The following is a 13,970-nucleotide window of genomic DNA, read 5'->3' as shown; positions in this document are numbered from 1 at the left end:
TGCAATAAACAGAGATTTTTATTCTATGCCATCCAAGTTCAAAATGTTCGCAATATTAGTTCATATTTAATATTCGCTTCTATAATGTAGGAAAGTATTTCACAGTTGCAAAACCCGCATCCGACTCATTGACCTGACACTTAGTCACTGACCTTAAATTCTAGCTCAGAGTGACACCAGTTTAAGTAACCTAATGAAGCGAAGATTGTTTGCCAGTGCTCTATCTCACCGGAAAATACGCAGTTCACTCAATAGGCTCCATTAGTGCACTGTAATAGTAATTTCTGTGTGTATGCAATGCATACTGATTGTAGAATTTAGTAGCGCTCCCTCTTCCACTTCTGTATACAATATGTCTGACCTAAATGGGCCCTTTATCATTACAGGCCCTGGGCAGTGCAACATCATACTGCCAACAGTAATGTGCTTGTACAGACATCCTCTCTGTTCGTTTTAGCTGATTTTGTGATCATTTAAATAAAACAACATGACCTTGCAGTGGGAGACTGTAGTTAACATTGCTCTGATAAACTAATTTTGTTTTTTTAATTCTTCTGGGTCTTCAGCATGCAATATGTGTTGTAGAGACAGTCTTAGACAAATGAACTGACCGCCGAGTCGTCCACGTACGGTTGACAATACAGTTGTGCTCCCCTCAGAATTCAACATCTTGTTGTAAGCTCGATCTGGAAACATTGTAGACTGCGGCACTTCCCGGAAGAAGTCTTGACGACAGTCTGAGTATATTACTGTTGACTACGACCCTAGTCTCGAGGTAAATTCGAGACTAGCTAATACGACGTTTGGCAACCGAAAGCACACATTGACAAAATTTTTATCGCCCCTTTGCTCTCGGTGCTGAAGCTGTGAGTGTAATTCAAGCAAATCTACAATATATTTCGCTTTCTGTCACATTGGTAATAACAGTTTGGTTCAACAATATTTTAGCGAGAGATTTCTTGGCCAGCCATCTGCCACTGAACACTGCATGCGTCTGAGTTCTCTGGGACCCGTTTGCTGCATACCGGCGCGGGCTGAGGCACTGCGCTGCCTCGCCTTCTGCCGACAACGTCTGCTCCACTCTTCACTCTTGACGGTGTAACATGCTTCAATGTTGTTGAGTGGTGACTAATAAAATCTGTCTATGATTTGTGTTTCACACTCGATGGCAATGGAGGCAAAAAACCGTTTTTATTTGATGAGTATTTTATTACACTAGTATGCAATACATCAATGAGGCACAGAATTAATTTCATTGTTTCTAATCCAGTGCTCTATAATTAAAGCATCACATCCTGTTCTTTTTCCTTTCGCAGGAGATTCTTCAAATAATTTACTTTTGTCATGGACTCGTATGTGTTAATCAAGGCACAGAGAGGAAATGCAATGTGTTTGGTTCCTTTCTTTGATTCCCTATGGTAAATGAATGCAAAACATTGTGTCAATACCTTTCAGAACCTGCTCTATAGCTACTCAAGCATATTGCTTTTTTTGAGGTCCATACATTAATTAATGGAGAAGTGAGCGCTCTTCAAAAGTGATATTCAAATTATTCAACTAGATTTAAGGCTCAGACTCATGGGTGTGGATACAGTTCATCATTACAAGACTAAACAATAGGGAAACTTTACCAAAGCAATGAATACGCTGTTTAGTATACATTATTTGTATAGATCTGAAGATGAAAAAGCGCAGATCTGCACTGTGCCCGCATCTGCACTTTAGTTCCTGTCTTAATGGGCATGATTTTTAGTTTCTTCTCTTCTGAATTTTCAAATGAATTGATTATTATGTGGCACAGAATAATTACTTAATTGTGATTCTTGTAGCTTCCATTCGCACCAACATTTTCCTACATTCTCGTGCAATTCATGAAATTCTACTTCTATGATCACAAGAGTGCACATAGATGCAAAAAGTGTTTGTTATCTTACTTTTCGTGACAGGTGGGCGAAGTTGATTTCCAAAGACTTTTTATTGTACTGAAATAATCTTTCGTCACAAAGTAACAAGGTAAGTGCTTTATTCGTATATATTTTGTGGGAGACTGTAATCGTGATGGAAGATTACACACCTGAATGTTTGACACAACTGGTAGGAGAAAACGCTGCATATTAACCAAACCCTGCGCCTCCTCGCCATATCCTCCTATGGCACGAGCATGGGATTCTCCTCACATACCACTACAGAGCTGTTCCTAGCACAGCTGAGAATTGGCAACAAGCTCACAAACCTTTGGCAACACTGTGACAGTGGAACCACTTCTGCGTATGGTACTGAATTGACTAGCTAAATTCACTTGCTATTCTCTTTCCATTTGAATGACTCATGCTATATCATCCTCATGTAAACTAAGACACAGCCTGAAAATTCAATTTTTTGGCTTAAGAAATGCTATTCTTCACATAAGTGACAACTTTTATTATCTTTCACGATGCGTTATGAGACTGAGCGACCAATACCACGATGAGAGTGGGGTGCTAGCAGCAGTATGTCCTTAGCCCCGTGGTGCCGCCCGTGTCTCGTGTCACAACGGGTCAATGAGTCGTCAGTTCTAACTGTGGTAGAGGCCAGCGTGTGCGAGCGTTTTCTTTCAGATTTATTTTATGGAACTACGAATTTCCAGAATATTTTCTGTAACGAAATAGGAAGAAAACCTTTACACATCAAGTCCACTTGGTAGCTCGACTGAGTAATTTGTGTTAATGGTAATAGATCTCTGCTTTCTGACTACCAAGCTGCTTCACAATACAAGTGGCTGTGAAGAAATTCGAATCTACTGTCAACGATACGAATTTCAATATTGTTCTTCACTTAAGACTCACATGCCAGTGTGATAAATATGAAGAAAATGAACCTCTTGATGCTATAGGGCCTCTGTGCTAAATTTCCACAGTAGCATTAGGAACTCTCTGCAGACATTTGCTAACAGCGGCTCTAGCAACTTACGTTTCCTCTGGATAGCTTCAAATATGGGTAATTATGTCGCCTTAAATCCAATTGAATATTTCAAATATCACTTTTGAAAAGCGTTCACATCTCCATTTATTAATGTATGGACCTCAAAACAAGCAATATCCCTTAGTAGCTATAGAACAGGTTCTGCAAGGTATTGACACGATGTTTACCATAGGGAATCAAAGAAAGAAGCCAAACACATTACCTTGCATTTACTCTCTGTGCCTTAACTAACACATATGAATCCATGACAAAAATAAATTATTTGAAGAATCTCCTGTGAATGGAAAAAGAACAGGACATGACACTTTAATTATAGCGCACTGGATCAGAAACAATGAAATTAATTCTGTGCCAGATTGATGTATTTCTTACTAATGTAATGAAATACTCACCAAATAAAAGCGGTTTTGTGCCTCCGCTGCTATCGAGTGTGAAACACAAATCGTAGACAGATTTTATGGGTCACCACTCAACAACATTAAAGCATTTTACACCGTCGAGAGTGAGGAGTGGAGCAGACGTTTTCGGCAGGAGGCGAGGCAGCGCAGTGCCTCAGCCCCCGCCAGTAGGCAGCAAACGGGTCCCAGAGAACTCAGACGCATGTGGTGTTGAGGCAGATGGTCGGCCAAGAAATCTCTCACTAAAATATTCTTGAACCAGACTGTTATTACCAATGTGACAGAAAGCGAAATATTTTGTAGATTCGCTTGAAATACACTCATAGCTTCAGCACCTAGAGCAAAGGGTCGATAAAAATTTTATCGACTTGTCCTTTCAGTTGCCAAACCCGTATTAGCTTATTATCGCGTTTTACCTCAAGACTAGGGTCGTAGTCAACAGTTATGTACTCAGATTGTCGTCAAGACTTCCTCCGGGAAGTGCCGCAGTCTACAATGTTTCCAGATTTGGCTTATTGCCCGACGTCGAATTCTGAGGGGAGCAGGATTGTATTATCCACCTTACGTGCACGACTCGGCGGTCAAATTTTTTGTCTAAGACTGTACCTAAAACACATATTGCACGATGAAAACCCAGAAGAATAAACAAAACAAAATTAGTTTATCAGAGCAACGTTAGCTACAGCGTTCGAAGTATTCATAGTATTGTATACGGGTGTGTAAATGCCTTCCAATGCCCACTCAAGGAATACAAGGATATACAGTCTAGCTTCAATATTATAAATACGCCTCAGTTTGCGGATGATCTCAGACTTGGGTAGATAATATTTTTGAATATTTAGCAGTACTGTACCCATTGGTGTTAAACTCGTTTTCGACCAACTATTCCCACAGCTACAGGAACACTACTTGTGATACCTTTTAGACAAAATACTTACGCAGTGCTATCAGACGAAAAGATCAACCTGACACAAACTGTGGGAAGTTTGTTTTACAACCTTCGTACCTGGATAAAGAGCTTTTCCTATTTGAGATATACGTCAACGTTGCTGCATAAGACGATTTAAGAAGAAACTAAATTCCTTCAGATACGACAATGTTTAAGGAAATCGCCTTAACGGCACTAATCGTGGCTTGTGAATCGTTTACTGGCCGTACTCTGCCGCATTTTGTTACTGACAATTTTCACAGAAGGAAAATGGGGACGAAATGTCTCCCACAGGAAGGTCATGTTGTTTTATTTAAATGATTACAAAATCAACTAAAACGAACAGTGAGGTTGTCAGTATAAGCACATTACTGTTGGCAGTATGATGTTGCACTGCCCAGGGCCAGTAGTGATAAAGGGCCAGTTTAGGTCAGGCATATTGTATACAGAAGTGGAAGAGAGGACATCACTAAATTCTACAATCCGTATGCATTGCATTCACACAGAAATTACTGTTACAGTGTACTAATGGAGCCTCATGAGTGACTTGCGTATTTTCCGGTGAGATAGAGCACTGGCAAACAGTCTTCGCTACATTAGGTTACTTAATCTGGTGTCAGTCGGAGCTAGAATTTATGGTCAGTGACGTAAGTGTCAGGTCCATGAGTCGGATGCGGGTTTTGCAACTGTGAAATACTTTCCCACATCATAGAAGCGAATATTAAATATGAACTAATATTGCGAACATTTTAAATTTGGATAGCTTAGAATGAAAATCTTTCTGTTTATTGCAAAGGAAAACAATTGATTCCCTAAAACATTCTCTGTCATACACAACATGAAACAGGTCACGTCGACCAAATCATATTGAATAACTGACAGCGGCGTATATCGGAAGGCAGTAAGATCCCTTGGCTTTTGATTTGGCAGTATTCGACAGCCATTTCTAGGCGCAAGTAAATAAAGACTACGAGTAATTGCTGATGTTTTACATCAACATGAAAAGGATCCCGTAGACAGGAAAAGAACCTCTTCTTGGGCGACTACTTCTACACTCCTGGAAATGGAAAAAAGAACACATTGACACCGGTGTGTCAGACCCACCATACTTGCTCCGGACACTGCGAGAGGGCTGTACAAGCAATGATCACACGCACGGCACAGCGGACACACCAGGAACCGCGGTGTTGGCGGTCGAATGGCGCTAGCTGCGCAGCATTTGTGCACCGCCGCCGTCAGTGTCAGCCAGTTTGCCGTGGCATACGGAGCTCCATCGCAGTCTTTAACACTGGTAGCATGCCGCGACAGCGTGGACGTGAACCGTATGTGCAGTTGACGGACTTTGAGCGAGGGCGTATAGTGGGCATGCGGGAGGCCGGGTGGACGTACCGCCGAATTGCTCAACACGTGGGGCGTGAGGTCTCCACAGTACATCGATGTTGTCGCCAGTGGTCGGCGGAAGGTGCACGTGCCCGTCGACCTGGGACCGGACCGCAGCGACGCACGGATGCACGCCCAGACCGTAGGATCCTACGCAGTGCCGTAGGGGACCGCACCGCCACTTCCCAGCAAATTAGGGACACTGTTGCTCCTGGGGTATCGGCGAGGACCATTCGCAACCGTCTCCATGAAGCTGGGCTACGGTCCCGCACACCGTTAGGCCGTCTTCCGCTCACGCCCCAACATCGTGCAGCCCGCCTCCAGTGGTGTCGCGACAGGCGTGAATGGAGGGACGAATGGAGACGTGTCGTCTTCAGCGATGAGAGTCGCTTCTGCCTTGGTGCCAATGATGGTCGTATGCGTGTTTGGCGCCGTGCAGGTGAGCGCCACAATCAGGACTGCATACGACCAAGGCACACAGGGCCAACACCCGGCATCATGGTGTGGGGAGCGATCTCCTACACTGGCCGTACACCACTGGTGATCGTCGAGGGGACACTGAATAGTGCACGGTACATCCAAACCGTCATCGAACCCATCGTCCGCCGCTCGTGGTCTCGCGGTAGCGTTCTCGCTTCCCGAGCACGGGGTCCCGGGTTCGATTGCCGGCGGGGTCAGGGATTTTCACCTGCCTCGAGATGACTGGGTGTTTGTGTTGTCCTCATCATTTCATCATCATCCAGGAAAGTGGCGAAATTGGACTGAGCAAAAGTTGGGAAATTGTACGGGCGCTGATAACCACGCCGTTGAGCGCCCCACAAACCAAACATCATCATCATCGAACCCATCGTTCTACCATTCCTAGACCGGCAAGGGAACTTGCTGTTCCAACAGGACAATGCACGTCCGCATGTATCCCGTGCCACCCAACGTGCTCTAGAAGGTGTAAGTCAACTACCCTGGCCAGCAAGATCTCCGGATCTGTCCCCCATTGAGCATGTTTGGGACTGGATGAAGCGTCGTCTCACGCGGTCTGCACGTCCAGCACGAACGCTGGTCCAACTGAGGCGCCAGGTGGAAATGGCATGGCAAGCCGTTCCACAGGACTACATCCAGCATCTCTACGATCGTCTCCATGGGAGAATAGCAGCCTGCATTGCTGCGAAAGGTGGATATACACTGTACTAGTGCCGACATTGTGCATGCTCTGTTGCCTGTGTCTATGTGCCTGTGGTTCTGTCAGTGTGATCATGTGATGTATCTGACCCCAGGAATGTGTCAATAAAGTTTCCCCTTCCTGGGACAATGAATTCACGGTGTTCTTATTTCAATTTCCAGGAGTGTATAATGACCAAAAGGCATTAAATGATCTTCAAGCCCATGTGTTCTAGTAGCGGTAGGAAGAAAATGACAGTAATAATGACGGTAATAATCGAATTATCCGGTAACTTCACACTTCACAGGGGATTTTCTCGAACTAAGAATTTGCTGAATTAGTGAACATTTCAAAATGGCTTCACGTCGAGGCTATGATGCCTAGAAGAGTCTTTACATCCTGCTGACATGAGAATAGCATAATCTCCGCGTCAGAAGCTTGCTTCTACTTAACTATTTAATAGACTCGCATTTTTTCCACCGTGACTAATTTTGTAAGCTAAGCACATCATCCGTTACAGCACACTCCTGGGGCTGGAAAATGTGGCCACAATGGTCTGGTGGAACGAAAGTGCAATGCGTAGGTTCAGGCATTTACTTTTATGAGGCACAAACAGATTATAATCCAGAATCCGCATTAAACATCACGTTCCTTCATTACCAACTGGGCAGAGCCGGATTACGTTGGGAAATGACATAGGCGGAAGTCATGGCAAACAGAAATACTGTCGCCAGTAAACTTACTTACATTAGAAAATTTTATTTTATTTGATAAACCGACAGCCATTTAAAGAAACAGGACTCTTAATTTACTTGTACTTGATTCAACTAGAGACGTTGTAAATTTTGCTGCTGTACTGTGATTCGAATTCGTATCTCCTCTTTCGAGGATCTGAATCTCTCGGAACAGTATAGTTCAATCATTTCGTTCCTTTTCCCAAGACTGCAATCTTCTGTAGGTCTCCGCCAAAGGTAAGTATGTGGGTCCGAATCCTGATCCAGTACAAAAATATTCATAATTTCATTTCAAGCCCTATCACGGGCACATCGGCCTGCTAGTGAAAATTAACGTGCACTTTTAATGTCTGTTCGTGTGTTGCCAACAACCGCAATAGGCGTCGTTATTTCTGGGCAAACACGCACACATCTTAACTGTTGATGAGTAAGCAATTGATACTTAAGCTGTATTCATGGATGATAAAGAAGGACGGTAGGTATGCGGTTCGATTGTCACTCGGGCACAAACATTTGTATCCTTATTTTAAATTCAAACACGAAGCAGCTGGTAAGAAAAACCGATACGTAACATTTTATTTTACTTAGTTAACAATCCGATTATGTGTTGGGTTCGTATCTCCGTCACAGAACTTCACATCATGCGCTTCATCTTTGAATGCATGCACACTTTGTTACTTCTGAATGGAGGTATATCAGACGTCTTTCGTGGTTAGTTAACGGGGACGAAAGGGTCTTGATAGGAGTCCCGATTTATTACAAAAACTGTCGTCTTTTATTTTCAAGTTTAGGTTTGGTTACTGATATTGGTGAAAATTTCCAACATTCATGCCTCTTCATGGCTAGTCAGCAATATGATATGATTAGATTAGATTAGATTAATACTTGTTCCATAGATCATGAATACGATATTTCATAATGATGTGGAACATGTCGTTTTAATGAAATATTTCTTTATATACCATGATTCAATTTCTTTACAACAATTTTTTACTCTCTGTCTCATTCTTTTTTATTTTTATCTCTCTCTCTCTCTCTATCTCTCTCTCTTTCTCTCTCTCTCTCTCTGTCTCTTTCTCTCTCTCTCTCTCTCTTTCTCTCTCTCTGTCTCACACACATACATTCTTTTTTATTTTTATTTGTTTGTTGTGCTCGACTATCGGCGAGGCACAAAAACGTCCGTCAATGAGTTTCTTAGTTTTGAATACACTTATGAAAGAATTATAAAAACAACTATGAGAGTTAATTATTTATGATGCTTAGTTTGCAGTCAGTTCTGAGTATTGTTAGTAACTACGCTCCAGTCCCTAAACCTAGTTACAGAAATGTGAATCAGACGGATTACGTATTCCAGGCCGTAGCAGCCACGTCTTTGGACGCCAGCTATGGTCACGTCCCAGCCCACCGTAGGATCACATCGGTTCGTCTTCTTCCTGCTTGTAGTGCAACTGATATTTGGCAACAAGGCAAGGTAGGTTTGGCAACCCTGTGATCGACGAGCTACTTCCTGGAGTGCACGGAATTAAGTCTCAAAGTTCACTTGATTTCTCCTGTCATTTCCATTGAATAACCTGAGTTATTATCGCTTGAGTTGTAACAAAAGATTGTAAATTTGCGGTTTTCAGCCCAGGAAAGTAGTTGCACGTGGAAATCGCAATTAATTTCATCCTTTAAAAAGCGATTTACGAGTTCTGGCCAATATTGGCTTCGTAAATTGATGCCTAAACACGTGGCTATTTCCTAGCTGTGTGGTAACGTGCTGACCTGCGAAAAAGTGTCTTCTGTAGTTTGCGATTCCAGTCTTGCTAACTGTAACGTTTTTATCCCTTCTGTGAAAGAGCTACAAGCTGTCAGATCAAACATAGATAAGGAAATCGCAAGAAAATATTTTCGGCTCATAGTGCAATGGTGAAAAATTTACAATGCTGCACAACAGGTAACGCCCCTTTCCGCTGCTGATAAGCAAATTTTGGTTTTTTAGGAATACATAGCTTTGTTTATGAAATGCCACATTTGCATACCACTTGAGTATGACACAGAATACAAATGAAACACAGACCCAATCGAAATCTAAGTGAGTAGTATTTTAGTAATTCGTGCTGATAGAGGCACGCTTGTGTACAGATACTCAGTTTTATTGAAACAGACTTTCGTCGTAAGGTTATCGTGGGTAGTTTTATTTCATTTCTTATAATACAGTCCACAGCTGTCGTAAGGTTTTTTTAAGTGTTGTTAAAACAATAGTAAACATGAGAAAGAAATTAATCATCAACGATAGATACGAATTCTCCGATGTTATTTATGACAATGCACATTCAGTTTATTGGTTACACGCATGTAGAAAACTTGCTCTGAGTTAAAGCTGTCAAACAATGTTGATGAATACTAAAATGCCACTACCACATGACAGCTAATGTAGAAAATACTTTTCTGACGTATTTTGGCACGATGCGCTCTCCCCATACATAATACAAAAGTTTCGATAAAATTGGTTCTGAACTGGGAATGCAACTCAGACCGGCCCTTAGCGGAATTTGATCCCATCGTGACAGTACAGCTCGACTACAATTTGTTGTTTGTTCAAAACTGTTGATTCCTCAACATTCCAGATATTGCACGTGAATGGATTCGAATCCTGGCCCCGCACTAAGGTTTTCATTATGTATTATCAAGCTGTAGCATGAGAACACCTATCTGCTGGTGGATAATAATTTTGATTTTTAATGTATTTTCATTCGTTGTCAACACTAACGATATCTGACGTTTTTGACGCCCAGTGAGACACAAAGCTATTTGCGAGATCACTGTAAGTTCAAGGATGTTATTCCGAGTTGCTCATGGAGAAAAATTCGGTAGCTGGCGTCTCTTTGTGTGCAGTCACCAACGATATGTGTGGGGTTCAATTCCCAGTCAGCATGAACTCTTCGTTATATTATTTCTAGTTCAGACATGCTGACATGTCGCAGCTGGTGTAACAAACCCATATTTAACGTTAGTTTTCTCTAGAATATAACAGCGATAGGTGTCAGGTAGGAGTCCTGGGAAGGAAAAAATTAATGAAACTTCCTGGCAGATTAAAACTGTGTGCCCGACCGAGACTCGAACTCGGGACCTTTGCCTTTCGCGGGCAAGTGCTCTACCATCTGAGCTACCGAAGCACGACTCACGCCTGCTACTTACAGCTTTACTTCTGCCAGTATCTCGTCTCCTACCTTCCAAACTTTACAGAAGCTCTCCTGCGAACCTTGCAGAACTAGCACTCCTGAAAGAAAGGATATAGCGGAGACATGGCTTAGCCACAGCCTGGGGGACGTTTCCAGAATGAGATTTTCACTCTGCAGCGGAGTGTGCGCTGATATGAAACTTCCTGGCAGATTAAAACTGTGTGCCCGACCGAGACTCGAACTCGGGACCTTTGCCTTTCGCTGGCAAGTGCTCTACCATCTGAGCTACCGAAGCACGACTCACGCCCGGTACTTACAGCTTTACTTCTGCCAGTATCTCGTCTCCTACCTTCGGTAGCTCAGATGGTAGAGCACTTGCCCGCGAAAGGCAAAGGTCCCGAGTTCGAGTCTCGGTCGGGCACACAGTTTTAATCTGCCAGGAAGTTTCATATCAGCGCACACTCCGCTGCAGAGTGAAAATCTCATTCTGGAAACGTCCCCCAGGCTGTGGCTAAGCCATGTCTCCGCTATATCCTTTCTTTCAGGAGTGCTAGTTCTGCAAGGTTCGCAGGAGAGCTTCTGTAAAGTTTGGAAGGTAGGAGACGAGATACTGGCAGAAGTGAAGCTGTAAGTACCGGGCGTGAGTCGTGCTTCGGTAGCTCAGATGGTAGAGCACTTGCCCGCGAAAGGCAAAGGTCCCGAGTTCGAGTCTCGGTCGGGCACACAGTTTTAATCTGCCAGGAAGTTTCATATCAGCGCACACTCCGCTGCAGAGTGAAAATCTCATTCTGAAAAAATTAATGTTTCTTCTCATCATTTCAGTTAAAACATCTAGCTACTGCCGAGAAAATCCGATATGTCACAGTTGACTGTGTTTCGATAACAATCCGATTAGGTTGTGGGTTCGAATCCCTGTCCAACACAAAGCTTTACCTCACGGCATTTCAAGTAATTTACTTGTGCAGAAGCAATATTTAACATCTTTCGTAGTTCGTTGACAAGGACAATAGATGTTGGGTAGGAATTCGCGTCGTTAAAAATGTTTACGTTATGTAATTTAAAGTTGATATTTGCTAACTGATACAGTCTAAAATCGAGGTATATCACTCTCTGTATGCCTAGTCAGGAATGACTCTTAGTTTCCATCAGTCACGAAATCTTTGCTTAATCTGCATGACCTGGGTTTGAATCCATATGTAGAACGAGACGGTTCGTCGTGTCATTTGAAGTTCATACATATTCTCAACTAGCTGCTCGTGAACAACTTAAATTTTTAATGTCATTTTGTGTGAAATAATAAGTACGGTATGTTACTTTGAAGAGGAAATCATGAATACGACGAACTTACTACGTGCATTACCAATCTGACGTAATAATGAGAGTGGTAATAATTCAGGTATATCATTAATTGTAATGAATGTGAGCTTACAAGCCTTAAGGACAGTATTATCTGTGATAAGGCGTTCCCTGATATTTTTAGTACCTTGGTATTACTTTATTCTTGAGTTATTGCGATACGGAGCAGTGTTTTCTAGTGGTAACTTGTTGGAACCATTTTCAATAGTCAAACGACTCTACCGAGGACCGATTAGAGGACCCGCTAGACAGCTGCGTTATGTGGGTTGCATGCGAATCAGGTGAAATGCAATTCAGGTCGTTCGGATACTTTTGAGCACGACAGTACTTTTAATAAAATTCATAGATTCTTCCATGTCAATGATAATGACAGCATTGGAAAAGAAGATAAAGTTTATAAGTTTTGGCATTAATATCGCATCTAAATAAGAAATTTCAAGACACCATAGAGCCTCTAGGGTCAAACTTCTCCTTGGATGAGAGTACAGAGCCTTATTATGGCCACCACTTTATGAAACAGAGTATAAGAGGCAAGCCAATTCTCTATGGTTTCAGATGGTGGTGTTTAGGTACATCTAATGGATATCTCATCAAATTTGAGCCATATGTTGGAGCAAGTACAGAGATCCCCATAAGCCACTGGGACATTCTGTAGTTTAAAAGCTCTGTGTGGGCTACATCCCTCAGAACAGCACAGTTTACATTGATAATTACTTTAACTCTTTGTCTCTACTTGAGTCTCTTTCTTCAGATGTAATCAGATGCGCAGGAACCCTGAGAAGTAACCGATTGGAGAAGGCACCCGTGTCAGATATAAAGAACGCACCACAAGGTACTACTCACGCGTAACTTGATACAGAGAATTCTATCATACTTGTAAGATGGAGCGACAATAGTCAAGTGACTCTGGGGAAAATGTACTGGAGGAAGGTGAATTAGGTGAAAGTAAATGCTTGAGGTGGAATAGAGAATCAAGAAAGAAGGTTTCCATACCACAGCCTTCCCTTGTACAGGGATATAATAGCCACATCGGAGGGGTACATCTTTTTGACAATCTACGAAGATCATAGGAATGGTACTGGCCAATCATCAGGTTCTGCCTATATGGTGCTGTTGTGAATATGTGGCTCCTATACTTTCAGCTAAATAAAAATGTAAGCTTACTGGATTTTACTAGACGTATTGTACTTTCAATTCTGACTTCGCCCAACACTGAAAATCCAAAGGTGTGAGGCCAAGATTTCTGTCACAGGTGCAAGAAGACATAAGATTTGATAATGTTGGACACATGATTGATGAGCAGAGCACTCAAAGAAGATGTCAACAGCGTGGTAAATGCACAAAATTTCTCTGAGTAAAAGGCAATGTGGGACGCCATCCAAAGCGATGTTTCATTTTGTATCACCGGTGCCTGGAAGACTATGTATTCTAATAAATACTATTTTTGTTACTTGTCCTTTATTGTTGCAATGTCTTACTTTATTCATGTAACACAGTGCAGTTATTTTGTTGGTTCTACTATATGAATTTGCCATGTATTCTTAATGCATAAATAAATAATGTGATTTTGAAATAAAATACAATGAACATTACAACACCTGGAAATTATTATTGTACTTTTTCTTCATTTATTCGTGTAATGAATGATAATCACGAAAAATTCAACATATTACTTGTGGCAAAATTGTATAATTAATTCCACCCCTTACTGCCCATCGTATGATATATCATACCTCAATAATTTTTTTACTCCTCACTGCCCACTGTATGATATATCATATATTAAAAAATATGAATTTAAGGCCACCATCATAAATTAACATTCATACTTTGATTATTAACCCATGTGGGTAGTGGACCTGAAATTGTATCAAAATCTAAAAAAAGAAAAAA

Source organism: Schistocerca cancellata, chromosome 4 (genome assembly GCF_023864275.1).
Source record: "Schistocerca cancellata isolate TAMUIC-IGC-003103 chromosome 4, iqSchCanc2.1, whole genome shotgun sequence".
NCBI classification, from domain to species: Eukaryota; Metazoa; Arthropoda; class Insecta; order Orthoptera; family Acrididae; genus Schistocerca; species Schistocerca cancellata.
Note: the sequence above shows the minus strand (reverse complement) of the source record.